The sequence below is a fragment of the Rhipicephalus microplus genome, unplaced genomic scaffold (assembly GCF_043290135.1).
Source record: "Rhipicephalus microplus isolate Deutch F79 unplaced genomic scaffold, USDA_Rmic scaffold_28, whole genome shotgun sequence".
Classification (NCBI taxonomy): Eukaryota; Metazoa; Arthropoda; class Arachnida; order Ixodida; family Ixodidae; genus Rhipicephalus; species Rhipicephalus microplus.
Window position 1 is genome coordinate 1,954,772 of NW_027464601.1, and position 25,966 is coordinate 1,980,737.

At 42.5% G+C, this 25,966-nt stretch overlaps 1 protein-coding gene across 3 annotated transcripts in view; it reads left to right on the forward strand.

The window, feature by feature from the left end:
* The window catches only part of LOC119169226 (monocarboxylate transporter 13), a 139,867-nt gene that overhangs the window by 48,877 nt on the left and 65,024 nt on the right, over nt 1–25,966 (forward strand). The window contains exon 1 of one of the 3 annotated variants that reach the window (XM_037420342.2): nt 16,949–17,189. The exons of the other annotated variants lie outside the window; for them this stretch is intronic. The gene's annotated coding sequence lies outside the window, so the exon portion shown is untranslated. Of the gene's footprint in view, nt 1–16,948; nt 17,190–25,966 lie in introns of those variants that run through there. 3 annotated transcript variants of the gene reach the window in all.

The window sequence follows — 25,966 nt, forward strand, 5'->3', positions numbered from 1 at the left end:
CTACGTTAGGCATGGAGACCGCTATTTCGTTTTAACAATATTTTAAACTGTAGCCGCAGCGACATGACTATATCTTTTGTTTTATTTATGTGCAGTGTAACTGCGTTGCTCAAATAGTGGTACACGTTCATGTACATGTTGAAGGCATATTTAAATAATTGACGAGAATTCCCACGTAGGAATATCAGCTTTACAATATCACAGAATATTTTGTCAGCACGTGCAACCACAATACTCTTCCCAACTCACCTTGGGCAGAAAGTGACGTAAGGGGATTCGTGTCAAGAAGGCACTAATTTGCATTGTATTGCGGGAATGACGTATCTCCCACTTTCACGTCAGCCGTAAAGAAAAACTCCCGATGAAGATTTCAATGCTTTTTGTTTACAAAGACTAGTGTAAATCAGGCCGCGCACGTTTTTCAGCAGTAGAAGGCAATTAATGCTAGACAACAAAACATTTTTCTGACATTTTGTTTTACATGTGGGGAAAGGTATTTCTGTGGTGGAACCCTCACACTGATTTGTTCTTATGCACCATCTATTGACAATGAGTATGTGTTATATTGTGTGCCACCTGAAAATTCCATGTGATCAAATAACTTTTATTTATTGTTTTACATAGCAGTTGCTTTTTACCCATAGTGCTGAATTTCATCATTTTCTGTTACCGTGGTTTGTCGATGTGGAGCTGTGTAGGCACGTGGTCAGCTGTATATTTTGTGCGCTTCTTTATTGAAAATCGAGTTGGACCTTAGTGCTTGTTTGTGTCGCGTTCTCTTGTCTTTTGTCTCTGAATTTTTAGCTACGAAGTAATGATGCTTATACGAGCCTCCACTGAAAGATTTATGCGTACTGGTAGCTTTAACACGTTTGTTGAACTCAGAGTAGCTCATATTTCATCGCAGTATAACAGACATTTGAACACCGTTACAGGCCGACATATTCTACAGACGATTTCTGTCATCCCGGCTCCCATCACCAAGGTCAAGTACACCATTCTAAGCCACATACACTAGAACATCTACGTTCCCCCACTGCTAAAAAAAACATCCACGTTGAGAACCACAAGGCACGCAAGAGGCCACGCGCAAAGGCGCTCAAAAAGCGATTCTCGCCATCAAATCATGTGCCCTATGTTGACGCCGCCGATTACGCAAACAGGCATCATTATGCAATACCGGTCACTCTCACGGCCAGGCCCCTCCGGCCGCCTCCACTCCTCGCTCTCCTCTCGATAAACCGAAAGGAGCGGCCAGAGCCCTAGCCCTCACAATACCTAGTTTATCCTTTATAACTAGTGACTCCAAAACAGCCATATATAGCTTCGGAGCGAGCAGGGTTTAAAACCAGCCTTTTCGCAACTTTTGGTACATCGCCTTGATCAAATTGCAGCAAGTTCTAGACTCCCAAACATGCGGGCCTTGCCGCAAACGAAGCTGCTCGTGCTAGTGCCAGAAGATTTACGGTCCGGACACAAGCCTCTGATGTGTCGCAACCTTCTACGAAGGAGGCACCGTTTACAGCGCGAGATCACCTTATTTAATTCTATGACATTTTGCAAACGCCACCAACTATAATGCTCAACCTTCCCACCACTCATGGGCAAATCCCCACGCGGGAATGAAATTCAGTAGTGACATCTGCAGACTCACACAATTCCTTACTCCTTTTTTGCAAATTCCGCGCCTCTTCTACAGCTGGCTTAAACATAAACATCATGTGGTGCCGTACTAAGGATGTTCGCTCTCTTTCCTGAAACGCTTCCTTTCTATAGATCGAGCATCAGTAGGAGGTGGCCTGGCGTAGCTCGATGCCCGGCATTCAGGAGGTCAGCCTATAGGGGGTTGAGAGGGTGAAGAAGGACTACTCGAAGTAGTTCCTTACCACCACCCTCTATCCTATTGACTTCTTCCCTTTACCAAAGAAGAAATAAAATTTTTCTTGGCGCATACGTTAGGGATACGATACACAGAGTGTGTGTGTGTGTGTTTACTTTTTTACTAGCGCGTCTCGTAAAGAGCCCGTCAAATTGGCTGAAAACGACATTTCATAAAATGCAGGCTCTGCTTTGCTGTGGTGCGTGTGCAGAGCTATGAGGAAGAAGAAAAGTGTTCATACCTTCCTTGTAGCACATGTAGGTGCGCCTCGCGTGCAGAGACGAACAGGGGCTCGTGACGATCACGTGACACCTTTTTAAGCATTAAGGGGCATGCTATCAGATAAGCTGGCGTGCGGTAATCACCCACTTTCAAGGGCCAGAGAAGTCATTGTAAAATTTCTCGTCCGCTGGCCTGCACAGGAAAGCAAACTGGAAAGCAGAATGCAGTGCTCGACCAAAAGCGTGCGACAAAAGAAGGCACGGTATAAGCCACTCGTTGCGTCGCCCCTTAATTGCCGCTAAGATAACATCATGCCAAATTTACCTACCTTGATACTAAGAGTCTTTCAAGAGGTGGGCGTTTCCCAAAAGCCTTAAGCAAAACAACTTATCAGTAGTAGCCTTCCATAAAATTGTATTCGTGCCAAACTCTGACGTCAAAGATAACTGACCCATGAAATGGCAAGACATCAACTCGCTAGACTCACCCAGCATTTTTATGATTACACTTAGTATCGTAAATGTAAGATGGTTTTTGTACACACTATTTATGATATTGATTGAGCAAATAGAGGCGCATGAGAAAAGCAATTAGACAGCGTATCCACTTATGCACAGCTCGCTTCATTTGCTTTGTGATGTAGATGCTATAATAAAATCTAAACTGTAAAATCCAAGGCGATTCCTAAAAGAAGAAGTTTAATAACGATCTTCATTCTACATATTATGGTTTTTTCATGAAAAAAAGGCTGAGGAAGCACTGCGATGGCGCGTGTTCTCTTTGCGTAACATAAACCAGTCAAACATGTATGGTCGTCCGCAAGCTTAACACAAACGCTCCAACGCGGGGCTTGGTCTACTTTTACTGTTGCCAACCGCGAAGCGATGAGCGCTGTTGCCGATATATTACCACAAATTGTTTGCATATTATGTCACTATCAATGCGCAACATCTCGGCAGTAGAACCCAAGGCTACGTGGTGATAGCAGCAATCAAACTATTTCAGTATGTGCTTTGGAGCACTCGTATTCGGCTTTCTGACAGCTGTCCATCTGCCCCGTAACGAATTAGGTCAAGGTATATGGGCACTGTGTCGAAAGGTTCACATTTATTGAAACTCATAGTAACGGTGAGCTGTGGTGACGTCTAAAACTCAAGAAAAACAGACTGCCACATTCCACACAATGTGGGAATCGCTGTCATACCAGTCAGACAGGGAAGACCTCTCTATGCTGGATTTTTCCTGCATTCAGTCGAGAACTACTATGCCGATCAACGTGCTTATGCAAACTGAGCACCTGAGCGCACACCGTCTGCTTACTGAGCGCCTATTAAACTAAATTTTAAAGGCTAACTTATGGTCTAACGTAACTTCAGCACTTATCAGAGAGCACGGACGTCAGTTCTGTTTTATTAAAACGGAGCACACGTTATGGTGTAGGCCACTTTCCTTGATGGTCGACCCTAGAATCATATATACATAGAGATGCTGCTTACTATAAGATATTCATATCATGGGTACCTACGGTGTGATGCTTTGATACGTAGCATTCGTTCGTATATCGCTTTGAGACCAAGCAACGCTTTTCTTAATCTGTCATCAGAGTTCCCACGGAATATTTTTTTCATCGTAGAGAAGTATAGCCATCTATCTATCTATCAATCTATCTATCTATCCATCTATCTATCAATCTATCTATCAATCTATCTATCAATCTATCAATCTATCAATCAATCAATCTATCCATCTATCCATCTATCAATCCATCTATCCATCCATCCATCCATCCATCCATCCATCCATCCATCCATCCATCCATCCATCCATCCATCCATCCATCCATCCATCCATCCATCTATCCATCCATCTATCCATCCATCCATCCATCCATCTATCAATCCATCTATCCATCCATCTATCCATCCATCTATCCATCTATCTATCCATCCATCTATCCATCTATCTATCCATCTATCTATCCATCTATCTATCCGTCTATCTATCCATCTATCTATCCGTCTATCTATCCGTCTATCTATCCGTCTATCTATCCGTCTATCTATCCGTCTGTCTGTCTGTCTGTCTATCTATCGATCTATCTATCTATCTATCTATATGGCGACTTGCTATTGAGCGAGATTGGCATAGGACGGCATGCGGCTATCACGAACACGGCTGTACACGAGTAAAGCAAGAATGATATGCCGTGTACACCATGAAATCCTTTTCCGCGGTACCTTGTGGCACACACCCGGATACCGTGTGCCGCAATGAGTGTGTATGCGCCACACGTGATTACCAGTTTGTCTACCCTAGAATGGTGGGAACTGACATTGGTATTTTGAGAAGTCTGCAATGGTGAAGCAGTTGTTATGGCGCTCGGCTGCTGACCCGAAGGTCGCAGATTTGATTTTGGCCGTGGCGGTCACGTATTGATGCAGGTGAAATGGTAAAGCACCGTGTAATGTGCGACGTCCGGGAACGTTAAATATTACTACATTGTCAAAATTTACGAAGTCCCGCTTGTCTCTCATAACCATCCTGTGGTTTTGAGACGTAAAACCTCACTTAATATCAGTAATATTGACGGAAAAGCGCAAACAATTGTGGCATAGGTCGCGCTCACCCAACCAATTCATAAAATATATATTCAGCAGTTCTCTTTTACCTTAAGAATTGTATTATGCGAAGCATGTGGAGAGCAGCTGACTGTGTTGTAATTTTTTCTTTGCCTCCTTGCTGTTTTTATGCTCCCTAACCCTATACCCAGTGCGGCGTAGTGAACGATAATTTTCTCTTTGGTTAAGCTTTTTGCTACACTTAACCTTCCTGTCTTTTTATTGAGCTCAGTGTGATGAAAAGACGCCAGAAATATGTACAAATGCACGCACAGACATATGTCGAACAGTCACTTATGTATTATATAGCCATTTAAGAGTTGGGTAACAATACCAAATGCAACATTATTATTAGCAACACGAGAAGTCACATACTTGATCTCGCGAGGGTGGTAGCTCTGAACAATGCCACAAAATTAAAGTCAGGGGCTGGCACTTTTTCAATTGATGTTATCCGATGATATGGCTATGTCATAGCAATAGATTTATTGTGCCTATAAGATTTGATTGCCCCAGCTCTAGAAGCACAATTACACTTTCACAAACCTAACGCATGCATGCGGTCTCTTTTTAAAGTAGTTCCTAAAACTGGCATGGCTCTGCGGTTGTAGAGTATTTGATTAGCGTGCAGAATGCTTCTGTTTGATTCCCGCTGAACCTAGGGCGGTATTTCCATTCATCAGGTCAACACTGCCAATGTCAGCTTTATCGTTACTATATCGCGTTGAAATTACCAATGTCTGTTCTCGCCATTGATGTAAACTGTCTATCAGCTGCGGCGAATACTCGCATACCAGTGGCACAAACTCACCCATTGTACACAATATGTGTCATACGTGTCTGGAAGAAATGGTTTGATGACATAGGTGACATCAATCTCACAATATTCTTTTCATAACCAGCAAGTGATATTAATCTTACTGTTTTACCCCCCATAGTAATTTTAGCTCAGCCTAAGTGCAGGGGGTTATCAGGAGAGCACCCAGAAGTAGGCGGTGACATGCACAGATAGATAGATAGATAGATAGATAGATAGATAGATAGATAGATAGATAGATAGATAGATAGATAGATAGATAGATAGATAGATAGATAGATAGATAGATAGATAGATAGATAGATAGATAGATAGATAGAGAGATAGATAGATAGATAGATAGATAGATAGATAGATAGATAGATAGATAGATAGATAGATAGATAGATAGATAGATAGATAGATAGATAGATAGATAGATAGATAGATAGATAGATAGATAGATAGATAGATAGATAGATAGATAGATAGATAAAAACGCTCAAAGTGCGTTTGGTTGGCTAATCTGTGTTTGAACTTAATAGTATCAACACACAGTTAATGCATCGGCATGCCTACAGTTTGGTTGGTTTATTAGAATGCTCTCACGCGTGGTGACTGCCATGTCAACCTTAAATAACGCACGGTTGAGAAAAAGTACTTACGGAATCAAATTGTCGGTTGCTCCTTTCATTCAGTTATTCGTCAACCGATTGCATTACCTGCACAATTACGGTGGCACATGCGAATGAAGAGCATTGGCACATTCTTATACATAACTTTTACCCCGTTCACATGATAAACATATATTCATTTACAGCGATTGTCATTCGTTAATAATGTGATTTCTTCGCTGTTTCACGGAAAAACTAAGGCCATATGATGAAAGTCACATTTTCTGTGGAATGAGTTCTCGAGACATTCGCATTTGAATTCGGACTAAATGAATAGTCTCGACTCCTGGGATTACCAGGGATATGACTGTTAAGCCATATATACGCACTTTTTATCATTTCTAATATCTTATATACTAGATCAATCTATCACTGATTTCATCACATAACAACACGTGTGAAATTGTCTAAAAAAGTCACTCTCTACTACAGCGGCAGGACGCAGGCCATGTTACATTCGCACTCTGTTTTCGTTGTTGCATGTATCGCGTATTTGATCGTCCCATTGCTTGCTTTGTTGTAACGAAAGTGGTGACAACATTATATCGCTGCCATCATCTCATTTTTTGCAGCCGGGAAGACAGTCATGCCCGCTTCAGTTCACTGTAGTCCTACACTGTCATTTTATCGGCCATGTTGGTTTTCGAGTGTGTCGTGCAGCTGTGCCAAGTTGCGTAAAACGGCCGCGTCAATATTATAGGAGTACCTTTGTACCTTTAGTAATTATTTTTTGGATACACGCATGCTTTCTGCAAGGTGCAGCATATTTTTATTTCTCCCAAATTCACGGCTCAGGAGGGCCAAGGTCACAGTAATCATTTCATGGGGCTTCGCTGCGGTGGTCTAATGGCTACGGTACTCGGCTGCTGACCCGCAGGTCGCCAAATTGCGGGCTGCAGCGGCTGCATTTCCGATGAAGGCGGAAGTATCTTAGGACCGTATACTCAGATTTGGGCGCAGGTTAAAGAACCCTAGGTGGTCGAGATTTCCGGAGCCCTCCACTACGGCATCTCTCATAACCATATGGTGGTTTTGTGACGTTAAACTTAAAGAAAAAGAATCATTTCAAAGGAACGTTTCTTTTTCTCTTGTGACAGCACGAAGGCAAAGTGATATTAGGTCAACTTAATGTAATTCATTGTAAATGACATCAGATTTGCCGTGTGATAGCGGTATTCGTTCATCGGTTTTTCTAGAGAGTCTAACTTGTATAAAAATTTTGGTTGCGAAATATTTCCAATTGATTATAGTTGTGATGAAGCTTGCGAAATACTGACTGCGCAATAATATCAAATGTCGAAAAAAAGAAAAAAAGAGACGTGTAAATAAAACTTCACAACTTAGAACTGAACAGTCAATGCTAAACCCAATTATTGGCTGTTGAAAGTATTCATCAGTATTATGCAGAAAGCAAATGATAGGAATAGATCGAGCGTGGAAAAGGGAGATAAACTGCTCGGTTTAGCTGTGTAAGTGAGTACTGCGGCCAATTATTTGTGCCAGATCTATCCTGGCTAGATCACATACCATAAGGCAGAAAATCAAGTCAAATTAAGCCCACCTATAGTCAATTAATACGCGGCTCCATAGCCGCGTGCCAGAGTAGCCGGTCCAGTTCATAGTGGCCTTCAGACTAGGCGGTACAAGGATAAGCCGGAATTTCAAGGCTGTGTTCCAATACTCACCGTAGACGGCTAAACAGACAGACAGCTAAGTGGACAATGGCCATTTTAAGTCCTATTCCAATTTTCACGTAGCCGGCGAAATAGACAGCTCTGAGAAGACCGCATCATAGACAAATACGATCCAGGCTGCTTTGCTGTCTAAACAAGATGGTGGCTCAGCAAATCCCTCAAATAGACCAAATCTCGCCAAAATGATCGTCTGCACACAAACATACGCTTTGCCGGACGCTCAATGTGAGTAACGTTTCTTTATTTTTTATTTCATTATGAACTAGGCGAGAAATTACAACTGCTACGTTTGATTATTTTAGCTTTCTCTTCTCGACGTGAGGCGGCGCATCGTCGAGTGAAAGCCGTCTAAATGTGTTCCATTTCTCGGACAGCATGGGCTCGGTGCTGTCTTCTAAGCAGTCTTCGTAGACTGTCTACGTGCTGTCTAACAGTTGGAACACAGCCTAAGTCAAATTTTTTCTGGCTAGGTTCGGCCTGTGGTTGGTTACGCGTGGTATTTCTGTAGGTGACCTGGCCCTGACATGGTTGAGTAAAAAGCATTATCATTACGCATTCGAGAGTGGTTTCTCGCCGGTAATGCTGTAAACAATGTGACTATAGGTAATTTTAAAACCATTATTATCACAGTCATATACATCTGTGAGGTTAACATGCAACCCGCAACTCAGCACTGGAATCGAACTCGGGACCGCATGCACGTGAAGCAGATTTCTTACCCATTGCACCACAGAGCCACAGCATGAAGACTAGTTTTTAGAAGCGGTAAATATCTACCAAGTGGCTCCTTGCGAACAGTTGGTGGAACCTCGAACTTTTTTTTGTGCCAAATGCATTCGTTTGCGCATGCATTTGATCAGAAAATAGTTTGTAGGACTTCATGAACTCGAGAGAAACAGGGCGAGCGCTTTTGACTCCGACTTCGGTTCTTGGTGCACCGTTGCACAATAACGATTAACGTGTGTTCGTTTGTCGTTTTAGTGCTTCCCCGGGAACCGCGCGTGTTTCGCTCACCGAAATTCACGGATACCAGCGCGACGAAGCTGTGTTCAGTTGTCAAAACGAATACGAATGTTTTTCGCATGTACTTGTGCTGTAAGCAATTTCGCTTCTTTATGTCGCGAGGTACACGCTTGTCAGGGACAACAGCCTATTCTCAGCTGTTTGAAGACAATGCACTTTCGCACGCAAACATTGCATCGGTATTTTAGCGTGCCTACTCTAACATTTACATTTCGTACGCGCGAACTGCCGCGAGCTGCACGCTGGGGCAGCAGCACGTTCATAACATTTCGACGATTACTGATTTCCACAATTAGAATGTATGCGCATTATTTCACAATATAGAGTGGTTTTTACTCATTTTTAATCTTTAACTAATCTTACTTGTGGGGAGTGGCTACTCTTACATTTATTCAGCATCACACCTCAGTTCAAGTGCTTCGGCACATCTCCTTCGCGAACGCTTCTGCACATCTTCACGAGTGCTTCTGCACATCTCCTTGCATAATGCTTCTGAACATGTCCGTCGCGAACGTCTGTGTGCAGTTGGTGTCAAAAAATGGTGCAGAACAAACCTCAAAATATTTATTGTTACTGCATGTAGTTTTTCTTTAGAAAATGCGTATTTTCGTAGCTGGTGCATCATCTCCACAGCAGTACACTGGTTGTCTTGGTCGTGGTTCACTGTTACAATTCTATCTTGGAATATGAGAGCTGTAGTTAATTCAAAAGAGAGCAAATGCCGGTGGCATGCGCTCTCCTGCGGACTTCTGCCCCTGACTTCTGACTTTTGTACTTGATGGTCAAGCTCATCATATTTTTCGCAACCACTAATCAATCACCAACTAAACGATATTCATTTTTGATCTTTCTTCGTCTCTCTGCCTTTAGTTTGTTTATTTTTTGCCATGTTTCCTTAAAATTATCAGTTCCACTTGTTTTGTAGAACACGAGCATCAACATACGTAAGGCCAGTGTTTTAGTAAGCTATCGCGAGTGCACAAAAGCACGGCCGCACCGTAAACACGAAAGTTCCCAGCTTCCGCTCTTTTCACCTCTGTTTTCTTTTTCTTTTTTTTACGCGCAAGCGCCTCAGAACAGGAAAGGGCACGTGTCTGAATTTTTCTCCCTCCCCCCCCCCTCCCGACACCTTCCCACTTCACCGTTCATGGTGCAGTCTTTGCCGACGCTTCGGCGCCATTTCGGTCCACCCTTTCGCGTCCCTCTCAAGCGCATCTGCGTGCGGGGCCGCATACGCACTTCGGCCGCCTATCATCGATTGCTATAGGCGGCATTTCTGAACTTTGAGGCCGCCTAAAGAAAGTCACATATATATCTCTTCGCCGGGCTGTCCACAATTGTGATAATAGACAGTACGTATGAGCACGCCACCCATATGCCGCCCGTTAGCCGGCACCTGACTGAGAGTGTAGCGCACGCTCAAATTACTCGCTAACGGCAGGTAAGTTTGTAGTTTGTTTAGTACTCGTGACGATTGCATGAGATGTAGCAGTTTGCACTTTGTTCCGTGAGTCATAATACATGCCGCACTTAAGAACACTGTAAATTGATCGTCATTTTCACGACTTTAAACGTGATATGCTGGAACGTAAGAATTTCGGTCGACATTTTACCTCACTTTCATTCAAGAACGTGATTTGCTTTTCAGAAGCAGTAACAACAAATTATACCAGTGGCCGTATACAGCACATACTATTGTATTTAAAGTATAATAAAAAGATCAACCTTAGTGTTTTTTTAAAGACTATAATCCTTCTTGGGGACTTTCGGCGCAAAAATCTTGGTCTGTCTGTCTGTCTGTCTGTACGTTTGTATGTTTGGCCACTTTTATCAGCATCGGGTACTTGAAACGGCCGACCTGATCCGCAGCGCCCACCTATGTTGCTCAAGATTGAGCGTTCATACTTGCGCAATGTTCAATTAAACAACAAATATTGCACATGTATGGGGCACCATAACAACATGTATATATTCTGCATTTCCGCCTTTTACTAGAAAATGCATACATAAGTAATTTTAAAGACCGGAGCACTTATCACGCTGCGCTGACCATGCAACGCTTGCACGAAAAGGAGAGTGTTTCCAACGCTTTGCTAAAACCAGACGGGGGTGACACCTACCCATCTCTTTGCGTTCTACACCTTATCACCTCTGAGACGGGTACGCACACCCGTCTCAGAGCCACGCGCTCTGTTTTCCAAGAAAACTGCTAGATGGCGCTCATGTCTCACGTGTGACGTGACTTGATGCGTTCGTTCACCTCCGCTGCACGGTCGAGGCACTCTAACGCAGTGTTTCCAGAATACTATTTACCAATTATCTTGCGAAGAACATCAAATAAATGTTTTGTTCACTCGATCCACATGCAAGACTATCGTCTTTCGACGGCATTTGCAGAATAAAAGCAGATACGGGGCCAATTTTTTGTGTAAGATGTCTTTTTTGTTAATTTCCATTTTTCTTTACCAGAATTCTGCAGGGGTTCTACGCTCACACCAGCCGCTTGAATAAACTTACAGCCACATAGCGACAATGAATACCCAGTATGGCCTAAAGATCTTGTACACAATGGTTATCGGTCGAATCCATCCGTTAAATAAGCAGCATAACATGTTTTCTGATTTGTAACTTTATACAGTGTTGTGCGATGTCATATAGAAATAATTTATTTCGTTATTGAACATTACCACAGATTGGGATGGACTTTTAAAACATATATAGAACCCTTACGTATACTACAAAAGCGAGCACTTCGAATAATAAACAATGCTAGATATGATCAACACAGCGCGCCATTGTTTCGTAATATGTAAATCATACCATTCGATAATTAACGACAGCAAAAAATTGCACTTACCGTCCATAATGTCATTTCTTATAACCTGCCCTTTCATATATCAATACTTTCATCCTCTTGCCGCCTTACCAGACGTGCTACAACATGATTTCAATCTTCCGCCTATTAACAATGTTTATGGCAAACGATTGCTACAATTTGCAGGAGTTAAGGTCTGGAATGATATACCATGCCAAATAAAAGAAAGCAAAAGTTTTGCCTGTGCTCTTAAAAAATACTTTCTGCAGAAAAATGAACAGGTACACTAACACACACTTCGTTATAATCTCCACTTCGTTATATATAGAGTATTTGTCTAACAAAATCATACTTGACATGGTATACGTACTTTTATGTATTTGATGTATTTTATACATACAATCCGTTGTTTGCACGGAACAATGCTACAAGATACTGCAAATGACTTATTACAAATATGTTTCCTTCTTATATTTTGTTTCGATTTTTTTTCCTTTTTTTCTTGTATGATTGAAGTGTACTTATAAAATATTCTGTTTGTTAACACAATCTGTTCCTTTAAATGCATATTTATTTAGACCCCCTACTAGCCAGTGGCTATGGGTCTAACCAGTGTTGTGTATTTTCATGTAATAAGAGAACTTGAAATAAAATAAAATGAAAAAAAAAATATACATTGCGATATACTACTTCGAAATCAACATCTCCAACGAATGCATATATACGTGTGTGATTTAAAAAGTAAGGGCTGTTTCCTAGTACTACATTATATACGCGTCATAATCGAGATTTACTTGTGTAGGGTCAATAGTTGATTCTTGAGCATTCGCTTTCAGAAGTGATTTATCTGGCGTGGTAATCGTCTGCTTGATGAGCAACAGAGATGTAACGGATGGTTATAATGGCTGCTCCCTGCAGTTTGTAATGCAAGATGTTTCTACTTTCCTCTAGTAGATAAGTCATCAGGTTCTTAAATACATGGTGAGTTGTGCCTAGTATACGGACCTACAGTGATGAGCCTGCAGTACTGCACCAAAAGAACGCACTATTTCCACGATATTAAGCAGAATGGCACGCTCAGCACCAAGACGAATGAAACTGTTTAACAAACCGAGAATCACAATTAGATCGATGACTAACAGTTTTTTGTCTGTTCGATTGATTTTTTGTTGAACGCTCTAAAATTTATAGTGTTGTTACTCAAAAGCCTGGAAATGGCAAAGTGTGCGCAAAAGAGGTACCAAAAATTCTTCCCGACCAACTGAAACACCAAAAACAAAACAAAATGAAACTCGGTGAACTTCTTAACAGAGAAGCAAATCACATCGGAGCAGCGGTGCGAAAAGTACAAAAAAGTGAGTTAAGGTCGCACTAAACTGCACCGGCAAATATATTTAACGAATATTTATTTTTTGGAGAAAAAATGGCCTTCAAAATTTGTCTCTCGTTGTATAGCGTAACGATTCTTCAAAGATGATAAGTGCTGCTTATGCTCCCTGTGAAGCATTTTTACAGAGACTACTTTCAGCAATAATCAAGGGAATCAGACCTGCTCCGTTGATGACAAGGCTAACCTTGCAAAGTAGCAAACACCCGATGCTTTCCAACACATTTTAGAGCATGCCGGCTGATACAAAACAGGTGCCTAAGACAAGGAATTATGAGTCAATTTTTTAACGAGAAGCGCTGTATTTGCTTCATCACCTCACATTCAAATAGAGCGTACATGTTCACCAGAGTGTTCATTCATTGCTTTCATTGGGCATTCTATAAACGCATTAAGTTGTCGCTCTCAGGATTTCCACTGAGGCTGACGACAAACGTACGCAATAGATAGCGAACCGTGCACGGTTTTTTATGTTTTAATACTTCGCTGATAACAACAATAGTCCCTTGTGCGTTGTATTGCTCAATTTCCAGCGTTGAAAATGACAAAGCTGTACGCCTTGGGTGCGCTTTTGTTCAGATGCGGTGCTTTATCTGAGCATTCATTGTATGCTGCTTTCCGCTTCCCCTTTTTCACTGGCTGTCTTCTGGCAAACTCCAGTGAAACGTCAGCGGCGCAGCCTGCATAGCACCCGATATCTTGTTTGCTAAGCTGTGAGGTTTTCGGAAACTGTGCTCTTGTCAGGCCAGCGCTAACAAGCAAACCCTATTGGCATCGCTCGGTTTACTTATCGTTTGTCTTCTAGAAATGCGAAAGACACATTCACAAGTTAACATCAACTGCCTGTTTTGCTGCTTAATATGTTCATGCAGTTAATGCTCAGTAAATACGTAGGAATAATAATGAAAGTGAGAGATAAAGACAAGATAACCTTCTGCTTTCCCGTCCCACATCCCACAATATAAAAATACATTTGAACCTCAAAACTCATAGAAAATGGAGATAATCATTCATTTCTGACGAAATTATTCTAAACACAACCACAATGCCTAATCTACACTGTTTGTTGTCGAAGCAAGAATAACTTTTTTACAGCTACCAAGTCTCGTTGAGGGAACTGTAGACGCTACATTGTAGGGTCACACTCAATTGAGTGCGTGTCAGCCCCAGACACATGCTTACCGTATAATGAAAATATTTTTAGGTGGCAGAATTTAAACTGCGTGCAACTGGTTGCGAAAACCAACAATCTAACCACGACTTCAGTGTCAAAAGTCCTCAAGTCCACACCAAACCCCTAAACAATGCTCTGCGTCACGCATGTGAAGAAGCTGTGCTTTTTAAGCACTCAATGATTATTCTCCAACCTTGCTTCACCTGCACTGAATTCTCAGTTGTTTTCTTCCTACCAGTGAGCACGTTTAGGTGCTTTGAGCGTTTAGGAACGCTTAGGAACGTCATTTCACCGTAACAAATGACTCCGGTTGGTTTCTGCTAAAACATTTTTTTCGTCATTTCATCACCAAATTCGTCCCAGTTCAGATTACTGATTTACATAATTTGTATTGGTTCGTAGCTCGAAGACTTTTGTACCATCGACATCTTGTCTTTTCGGCAAGCTTTCATTGAGTCGACGTCGTGCAGAGGCGATCATGGTTTCCATTAAAAGCGCTACCTTTATTTATATGCATTAAAGGTGGAAATGCATAAGAGAGCATTGTATGTGTGCCAAAAAGCCGCCTAAAAGCACTGTCAATGTCTACACTGAGGGAGAGGAATATGCAGCAGTACGCATATGTCATCTCATTAGTTCATGATAGAAGATCTCTAGTCAAGAGTTATGTCTCAGATTCTCTACAAAACTGTTCTTACAACCATTTCTGTGGCGACGTTGATGCAGGGATAGTTATACAAGCCGACACAAAATTTGCACTGCGTAACCTGATGGTATATTTTGTATCTTACATACGTCACCACAAAATTAATATTTCAAGCTTTCGTTTTAATATCCAATACATTTACTTCAAGGCATGCAGCATCCAGCCAGCCCAAATCAAGATTCAAAAAAATGTATTTCACCAAAACTTGCAATCTTCTCACATCTGGAGGTAGCATGATAAATTGAAAATATGCAGTCACAACTACACACAATAATGCAGACGCACAAGACAGCGTTCTCCTCAGAGTCATTCAGACGAGCCAGTATATTGCAAGAAGCCTCGTGGCATTTCTACGGAGTTCTGAGGCTTGAGGTATGGTCGGTGGCGTATTGTTGTTTCGTCTGACAGAGGTTGATCGTCTAACTGGTTGAGATGATTAACCTCTGTTGCACTATGAGGAGATTGTGCGTGTGTGTGCTCTTTAGACCCTCTAGACCGCAACCACAGCGCAAGGTACCACATCGGACACCAACTTGTGGTTTACATTCGTACCTTCCTCTTCTCTTTTTTTCCTTCTTAGGTTACACGTTCGTAACTACATACAAGTGTTGTTCCTTGGCGATCGCTTCGCGTTGAGATTACTTCCAGGAAGAAGTGAACCAAAGGTTTACCTTAAGGTGCCTTTGACAACAAGTATAGAGACTGAGAGCGCATCGCACCTAAAGCGGCAACAGCTATGAAAATCAGAGAACCATGGCCAATCACGTGAAATGCTGAAAGACGCTGCCATGTTCAAAGATGCTGATTATTTTACGTACAAAGGGGTATGGTTTGCTTACAAATGGTAATGTCTCGGCTGTTCAGAGGCTGAGATTTGTTCCAAAATGAACATAAAGATGAAACTTTTTATATGTATGAATGTGAAAGTTCCTGAGTACACACCCTGTATTTACCCTACATCAGGGAGTCTACCCTTATTTGTTGCAGCCGTTCAACTTTCACTGAAAAGTTATTAACCACTTGTAGGAACCTAGTTCAGTTTCAGGATGAATAGTCGAGCATGAAACTTCTCTGCAGCCTACGCTTCCGCAAACGGAATATTCATCGTCTAAAGAGCAACCTGTTTCGTCGCGCTCATGCACACATGTCTCCTTGTAAAAAATACCGGTCCCGAAGACACTTCCTCAGGTTCTTTTTATTCCATCTAATCTCAGTTTTCCAGTGAAATTCTGTTTTTTTTTCGTTTAACGTTGATGAAGAAGTCTGTTGTAAATGTTTGGATCAGCAGCGTGAAGGCGTTGCATCTACAGAACATTAGGTGGATGTGCTTTAACGAAAGTAGTTATAAGTATCGAGTAATCAAGGTGCAGAAAATATATACGCTGTAATCATCATAGAGTTTCCTAAATATAACCACAGAGGGCTTCGGCGCTGCGATCGTTCAGCCACCATGGAAATGATAGGTAGTACACAGATTGGCCTATTTGTCGAGCTTGCATGCTTCCAGTGCCCTTGAGGATTTGTTAATTGCTGTTTTTTTTCTGGCTTACAATAGGAATTGTTTGCTGTCTGAAGCACTCAGCGTTCAAGCTCGCATATACAATAGGGCCAGAGTTACCCTAGCATAGTTATAGGATATTCTACGTTCATCGCTAGCCCCAATTATTCCAATAACCATAGAACTTGAAATAGTAGTGTGCCTCACTTTATGTCACGTGTACGCCTTCCTGCAGGTGCTCTGGGCTCCTAGATAACCTTGCAATAAACACTCCGGTAGCCAATCCTGAGTATCTTTTGGGCGCAAGAGGCTGCGAGATAATGTTGCTTTTTTACGGCAGCCTTGAAGATAAGAAAAAGAGAGTGGGTGCAGACTGTTTTGTCAAATATTTATATGTTTTTATGTGTTTGCCCGCGTTAGAAATGGTCATCTGCGAATAGCGTCTTTTTTTTTATTCAACGGAAAGCCAGATAACTGTGACGAGACCTCTGGTTGAGTAGCAAGCCAGCGACGCGAAGAGAGGCTGCAGCAGCGGACCGTGTTGGTTTACTCACAGGCTTCGCTCTCTACAGAGGTTTCGCGATGATTTCGCACACGCAAAGTACATTTCGACGTTTGACTTGGTGGTAAAGAATCTGGCAACAGCGATAAGAGGCACGGGTGTCTGTCATCTCTGAAAGGCTCCTCAACCATTCTACCTCCGGTAAGCGTCATTCTATGGTCAGCGCGTCTGACTTGAAAGCGAGAATAATCTTTGCCTTATCCTAATCATCTGTCCAAAATAAACCTCTTCAAACTGTGGTCATACCCTGAATTTCTCAACAACAAGAGAAATCGCGGCTGGACCCAAATACTGCAACGTTTTTGTGCTATCCAATTCTTTTGAAAAGGCTATCGGCATTTTCGACATAAAATTGCTTAAGAAAATAGTTGTAAGATCGAAAGGTTTAGTCTTATGTAGTGGACACTGACTGCGTGGCGAGGTTCTCAAGAGGAGCCAAAGTGGCAATTTTACTCCCAAGCCAACTGAGAGGCGAGAGTGTTCATAGGGCCTGTAAGCATGGCCTTGGAGACGTGAGAATTCTATCGATAGGGGTTTTTCTATTTCACAGATATCCTCGGGCTTTGCAGACCACAGCGTAACACGGCGACGCTGCAGGCTAACAAGTCACCTTGCAGTAAATATAAACTTAATGTACGTAAATATACATGCCGATATTCTACGACAATGTATGCTGCCACTCGAGGTCATGATCCTTATTGCAAAGCTTCTTACTACTTCTTTACGTTTGGCCAGTGGCTGCAATGAAACGTCCAATGCTTAGTAACCTACTGTCCAATCAGTCACAATATCGTTTCGCAAGACATTGAGAAGGTTTTTCCAAACTCTGGCAGCTTCGCGATTGTCATAACAAGCCTTACGTGCAAATGTGTGTAGCCTCCCTTTTTTCAAAGAATATATTATTTCTAATGATTATTGTTTCACCCCACTTTGTCATCGATTTCTTAGTAGCTACGTATCTTTGTATTTACTGTTTGTCTGCTTATTTTTTTTTTTGCTATTTCTCTCTGCTTCTCTGCAATTCCTAATTATGTCCTTCTCCTTGTGTCTGTTACTTGCTGTCTGTATTTTTTAATCCTTTTGCCATTAACTTCTATACTTTGTTTCTGGTTCTGTTTAACTCTTTGCTTTTATACCCCTTGCATATCTTCTTTTTCTTTTATTTACTTCTTTTGAGTTTTTTCATCTTTTTTGTGCTGTTTTATCTCTAAGCTTTTATAAATTTATTTCTTTACTTCATTTATTTCCCTCCTATTTTAAAGGCTTTTTTCATGCTTTTTCCTGTATATTCTCCCTTTCTGTCAAAATTTATGTGTATTTTTTTCTCTCGGACTTTTGTTGTGTTCATCTTGACACTGCTACTTGCCGTACACATTAGTGTGGCTTGCCTGTATCACACACCTGTGGAGCGTACCTACCTAAGCAGTTATGCTGGAGAGAACACAAGTTACTCACTGCTTAAACAGCTCCGGTGTTAAAAGCCTCCTTTCTCCCAACGATGTCGTAACTAGCTCAATAAATTGACATAATTCTTTTATACTGAGCACAGTAATGTGGCTGATCACCTTTCTAAATTTTAATAGCACAAGTTCTTCCCAAGCAAAACTAAAAGCGTCTCTCTCTTCTCCGTGCACACATTTTTGACTAAAGGGCGAGAGAGGTTCAGGGCCTTCCTATAAGCAAAGCATCCTTCCTCTTACCTCTAATGCGTTGCAAAAATAGGACCAACCGGCCATCATTTGAAAATTACTACTCATTCACTGGCTTTACCTCAAGAAGGCGACTAACAAAGTCAAGCGAAATCCCTACCTTCAAAAAGCTATCATGATATGCCAGCCTTTGCTTTTAACTCGATAGCGCAAGAGTTCGTTTCGCGAAAATTCACCAGTGTCGGCGTTATTGGTTGTGAACGAAAAAATACCATCTTGTCCGAGACAAAAAAAAAATGCAAAGATGCAAATAAAGTAAAAAATATTGAACATTTTTGTGCCCGGATGAAGATATTACCCAGGCCGCCTCATGGCCAAAAGGCGTTAACGTCATGTAGTGACAGGAGTGCCTTAACGCGTCATATGTTGCCGGGCAGAAGCGTGAAATCGCGCCTGGCGTCAAAAGGTGTGAATTTGCATGAATGGGTGTTTTAAAGGCGAACACAATACAAAGCCCTTCCACCACCTCGCAGGTTCCCGCAGAAGTCAGTTGCGAGCCCTAAGATCTCTTTAATCTTCATCAGAAGATTAAAACATCCTTTAAGTGAATATCCTTTAGGTGAACATCCTTTAAGTGAATATATTTAAGTGAACATCCTTTAAGTGAATTTTCATCAGAAGCAAAAACATCCTTTAAGTGAATAGCTGCGCAGGTTTGCATATTTTGCTTATAAAAACGTGTAGCAGGCACTTCGCCGATTCGCGAAAGAAGTTTTTATGGTGTAGTGGAGACTATACATATGTGCTCACAATATGCAATAACTGGAACTTTGAAACGGCCAGTGTTGAGGGCAGATTCGTTTCTTTCATTATGACCCAGTTGAGGAATGAAGCGAGAACCGGAGCAAGCTGGCAGTTAAGAAGCGGTGCGAACCAGACTTGACTATACTCTATCGCAATGTATTCTGGAAGGTGAATCTCCAGTGTACTGCCGTTTTTTCTCTCCTTTTTGCGTATATATCTGGCACAGGGAATCTTAAAGCGAAAGTTCCTTAACAAAACTATTTTCGCCTATTAGAAAAGTGCGATTTCGAATCCCGAAAAAGCCACTCTTACCGCGATATGACTCTCGGTATGTGAGAGAACGCGTTGCAAGAAAATGTGGGTGGAGAAGCCGCCGCGAGATTCGCGCACCGCACACCTCGACGTAATAAAAACTGAAGGCTTCCACCGGCTGCTGCATAGCTTATACTAGCTAAAAATGACATGCACTGCGAAGTGTGGGTGCCGTAGACCTAGCACATAAAGTTTCGAAACAATTCGTCGAGCCAATATTGCGAAAATTTGAAAATTGCGTTTAGCAATTCGCTACGTCGTGCGGGGAGACTTCGGCGTGAAATCTAAGAGTGAAATTTCACCCTTTACTTTCTCCGTAAATAATGAACTACGACAGTGAAGCTTGCGGCTTTAGAATTCTCACAGTTTAGCTTATAATCTAAATAAAATGATTGTTTCTCTTTAGTGTTTCTTTAAGATTGCGTAGTGGCCTTAGGTGCGCGCAGAATTTTCTTTTAGTGGTCAAAGGTATGTCGCAGCACCCCTTTTTTTACGTCTATGTGTGGGGCTGACTTCGCACCCCCCCCCCCTCTTATATGACTTGCGAAGGCGGCCACCTCCTTAGCCACACTCCTCAATGCGCCCGTCTATGATGGTGGCTACACTTCATTAGCCTCTGCAAATTGGAGCTATTGGATGAGTTGCCGTTATTGTAAAGAAACAGTGCACCACACATGCGCAAGCGAAATTGGTCAAGCAATCGAAATCAGTTGAGGTCGTTGAAGGGCGCGTTTGATGGGAAAAAAAGTGTTTTCTTGAAGGAGAACCTTTGCTAAATGAATATACGTCACCCGAAGCAGCATTGTCGGGAAGCACTCTCAATATTATTCCCGTAATACCACGTCACTTTTGATGTACTGCAAACGGGGTAACCCTAGACGAACACTTTACTTTTTGGCAGCAGCCTGCTCTGGCGAATGGACCTACCTAACGTACTGGCTCGCTTGTCTTGTAGGGTCAATTTTCCAGGTATCTGTAAAGTTTGTAATGAGAAAACAATTAGACAAGTTATTCGAAGAATTGCAAGCCAATCTACAGACTCACTGCACTCAATATGTACAATATTTATCGCTCCCAAGTATTGCCTATTTCTTTGAGAAAAAGGCGCTGTTTATAATAAATACTGTTGCTGTCACCCATAGAGTCCCGCAACATCAGGTTTAGGGCCCTTTAAGTACAGTAACTTTACTTTGGCATCTAGAGCATTATTGAACATGCATCCTGACGCAAAAGTGGTGTCAGAAATGCCTGTGTCGCTACACGTGCGCAGTCTAGTGCCTTGTTACTAACTGGCAGGTCAGAGTACGGCTGTCACTTTTGTGTTTCTGTTTATTGCCGCAGACCAAGAGATAAGTTTGCTTTTCACATAAAGCTCGGCAGGATAAGCTGAATATGCATGGGGTGAGGGAGGGGGGGCTGCAAACGTTGCTTTAAAACTTATATTCGTGACCATGTGAATGTGATTCTCATTATAGGAAAACAGCCTTTTATTCCGAGAAACGCAAAGTGAACGACGACACATGTTGTTTAAAGATGTTGTGCCGAGAAGCACACACGTGTTTGGAAAGCATTACAGCTTTTTTTTTATTGTCTCAGACCTAACTCAACTTTTTAACTCAGAATGGTGTTCAGGCTTTACATACATCATGAAGTGCATGCACTCTAGCTTGTGAACAAGTATCGGATAACATAAAAGCTGTCTCAAGCTGCTATGTGTCATCTCTGAATGTATTACAAATTTATTTCGCTTTTGGCTGGTGACCTTTGCGCTTCATTGAAGTTTCTCGCGGTTTATTTCGTATAATATATCTGCTCACAAAGTGAATCTTGTACACTACTATTTTTCAAGATCGTAGGTTACGGTGCTTGGTACACGATGCTGGCATGTGACGATTGCTGAAGAATAAGGTAGCGCAAAACCGCTCTAAATGTCTGAACCCTTGAGCCCACCTGCCACGGTATGCCCAGCAGTGTTGGTCTAGTGGCTAAGGTACTCGGCTGCTGACCCGCAGGTCGCGGGTTCGAATCCCGGCTGTGGCGGCTGCATCTCCGATGGGGGCGGAAATGTTGGAGGCCCGTGTGCTCAGATTTGGGTGCACGTTGAAGAACCCCAGGTGGTCGAAATTTCCGGAGCCCTCCACTACGGCGTCTCTCATAATCATATGGTGGTTTTGGGACGTTCAACCCCACATATCATCATCAACCTGTCACGGTATATTAATATGAGTATAGGCGACAGTGTGGTAAGCATTAGTCAAAATATGCCGTAACGTTTGTACGATACAGTTTACCAATTGACAAGTTTGTGATCTATCCTAAAAGTTAGAGAAGTACTCATAACTTCTTGTGCAGTCACCATGAACAATAGCTCACGCTATCTGATGTCATAGCTGTTCTGTAATGTCTATTGTACTAATCGAAACTGTGCATCCTAAAATCCAGAAGCGAGACAACATGTATAACGACGACTCTTTTTCACTCTCTATGATTTATATAACTGGCCACTTACGCGTATACAAATTAGTGCTATCAGGCCCTGATTATTCAGGGATAAACAGTTAAGCTTGGGCGCTCACACACGAGCAGTTTAAACTGCTTAGTAACAGCCGCGGACATATCAGCGATAAATCTCCATTGTACGATAACGCATCTAGGAAATGCTGACGCACCTCACTTACCACATAAAAGATCAGCGGGCGCTCTGCTCGCTGCTATCAGTGCATTGCTTGCTTAGAGCTTCATTTTCTGTTTTCCAGCCACAAGTATGGCCAAAGAAAGTGTTTACACTTACAGACGCCGACTGCTGCGTTCACAAACGTAACGGCCCTGTGACAATATGCACTCAGTCAGTACACTGCACGTAATTATCACTACAAATCATACAGGGTGGGATAGATCTCGGCAACGGTGTGGTCTGTAGGTTAGAGTTTCTAAATTTTAGCTTTGGAAGCTTCTTTGTTGTCAACTTCAAGTGAAGCTGTGGCAAGTGAGCGTGTTAGAAGTGCTAGACATGCGCTATTTGCACTGTAGTCCGCCTTGGTGGATCAGTGGTTTGGGAGCTAAGCTTTTGACCCGAAAGTTGTGGGTTAGATCCCGGTTGCAGTGTCCGTGTACTCCGCGATGGCAGTGCACGTTAAAGAACTCCAGATAGTTGACATTTCCGGAGCCCTCTTCTACGACGTCTCTAATAATCACACTTTTGGGACGTAAAATCCCACACAGTTCGTATTGTCGTCGTGGTACCAAGCGGTCACTGGTTTGTGATCCGCGCGTCAGAAGGCATTGCGAACTAAGTCGGAGCTCATTTACTTCGCGGCAACTCAGCCGCGAAGAAGCAAATTCACTGTCGCCGTCCTCTGCGACACCTCTTGACTTTGAACTTCACCAGACAGTAATAGATCGCGGATGTCCAAGTGAGACAACTATCTGAACAAAACGTGGACATTTGTGACTGCTGTGGTCAACCGAAATTCAGAATTTCATTATGGTGCCTCGAAGGACAGGTGGCAGCATCAGCGCGCCGGAGAGCGAGCGAGAATTCATCCGGATGCGGCGGCGCTGCGGTTGCTTTTGAGATGCCCCTCCTGGCACCAACATGCGCGTATCAGTCGTTTTTCGTTGCAAATATTTCACGCTACCCTGTGGATTATAACAAAGTCTACCTGTCACAATTCTGGTGGAGCGCTGCAAAGCGTGTATTGGCACTGAAAACTAGTGTTTTAAATTCACTTCGTAGTATATCAGCAACGAAGCTTACAAAAGAGAGAATCAAATGACTTTCCATGAGCTTGACACCAAAACAGAGTCCATGCAGTTTCACTTTGATGCCGTGTTGTTCTCTGTGACGTCTGAATGCAGGTAAAGGCATCGGCAAGCGTTATTTTTATGACTTGTGCAGTCAATGTCTAATTTTTAAAGCAAGACATTTATTTTCACGACAGCGAAAAACACCATGAAAAATTTACACACCATATGCGTTAAGGTTGGAAAGAACTGCAAGTTAAACGTAACTCAGCTAAAGCAGGTGAATAAGGCAACTAAAAAGAACAGTAAATATACGATGATACGATGGACACACATACACACCTGACATTGAAATTTGATTGGGAAACATACAGATACAGTCAAAAACCAGTTCACGAAAATATTGATTTCTGCATATGTGAAACGCAGCGGGACAGAGGCATCACAACATTAATTGGGAGACTTGTAACAATAGGTAAGGACAATAGTAAAATCACAAAAAACACAGTCTGAATAACGCACAATAACATAAAAGAAAACCTTGTTCGCTGAGGTAACACTATGACAGTTGAGTCATACGTATCAACTTCAAGAACTTCAGTTTTTCTCTCTCTCGTTTTTTTTTTTTTTGACTGGACGCATTTTCTCCAGAAACGAGAAAATGCATTCTGGTCAGTGTAAAAAATCTAATTATCTGATTTGTCACTTCCAGTTCATGATGTTTACAGCCGACCTAACTTAACCTCTTCACAGATATGCAAAACATAACGTCCGCCATGCTGTCACTTTTCAAATTGTTGAAACTGAAGCAATAGGTGAATGTGAATGCACTTCCATAGCTTTGACCAGGTCTGTTAAGGACTCGGACGGGTACAGAAGGCCCCTTCTGTCCACATGACGTGTGAGTGTGAAGCATGGTTCTGCCGGAAGCAACCTGGAATTTCAGAGTGAAGCAAGAACCTGCTACATTCGTTGCTCTTCGCCTTTTCACGATCTTCCTGGCCGCATAGCCACTGACGTAATAAGTGATCCGAGAGTCACTTTTGCGTTTAATGAGACCAGTGTGGTCAGGGGGTCTTCACACACAACAATCATTTCATGGACCTTTTTGAGGCACCCCGCAACTAGCAGCTCATTCAGCTTATTCTGCCATTTTATTCAATTATTGTAGATGCCCGGATATTGAAGGCTACTCAGAACTTCGGAAGGTATGTTTCCACTGGAGGGTGATTGTGGCAAACTGTAAAAACTGAGGCGATTCACCGAGATTAAAAACTGTTTCGGCGTAGGGTGATGATTTGAGCCAGATAATTGCTTCAGAATACTAAAAAGATTTTAAGCGAATCTTGGAAGAGGCGAGACGTCATCAAGTATTTATAGCTCAAGGTTTTCGTTACTGGGTGCAGGATGGAAAGGGTGCTGGTTAGAGTACGCGGAGTCCTTTGGCAGTTGGTCCACTCAGGAACCTACCCTCCTTAGGTACAGCTTTTTTCCAAGTTGATAAGAACGCGTTGATAACATACTTGTAGCTACGAACGATGAATCATTCGTCGAAATGAGCTTTGCACACAACGCAGTTTTTTTTTTTCAGTGGTTTCTCAGCGCGAGGAATCGCGCACTCCCAGGCCTTGCGCCGTTCATCGTCGGCGGGAGCAGAGAAGAGAGACGCTTTCATTTCCTTTAATTGTTTGGGAGCCGAAGCATATTCCCCATTGCACCCAGGTGCAAAGCAGTGTTTTTGCTGTTTACTCATTATTGTGGCATAGTCACATTGGCACGTATTTATCCTGAACAAGTCTAAATAGGCAGAACGCAAACGTTGCGAGTTGCGTGCGAACGAGCAAGCGACTAGAGGTGCCGCGCCAGCGGCTGGTGAGCGCTCTCAACCGATAGCGGTGGCGACTTGCGCGCCGCCCCGCGGCGAAATGAAATACCAGCACGCCTCCTTTCTAGGCGCGGCCGGGACGATGCTGACACCTCTCCCTTTAGCCACCATAATTTCATTGTTGCCGTGAGGAAAACACGCTCGTTATTGAATTGAACTGGTGATATTAAAGAGAAGCAAGTAAGCACGAATAAAAACAAACAAATTGGCCCCGTATCTAAATGTCCGACTGCAAATGTCGTCGAAAGACGATAGTTTTTTGTCTGGAGGGGGTTAATAGAACAAACCGTATATTTGATGTTTTGCGTGAGCGCATCGCTGAATAGAATTCTGGAGGCGCTGCGTGGGAAATGAGCGCCATCTATCGTGTATTCTCGAAAACAGAACAAATGGCCTCCGTCATGGCCAGCGCAGCGTTTGCGCACGATCTCAAAGACCACCTTTTGGAGATTTCAATGTATGTGGCAGCACTGTATCGTCTTAGCAAAGCATAGGAAACTTGCCTTTTCGTGTATAGCGTCCCA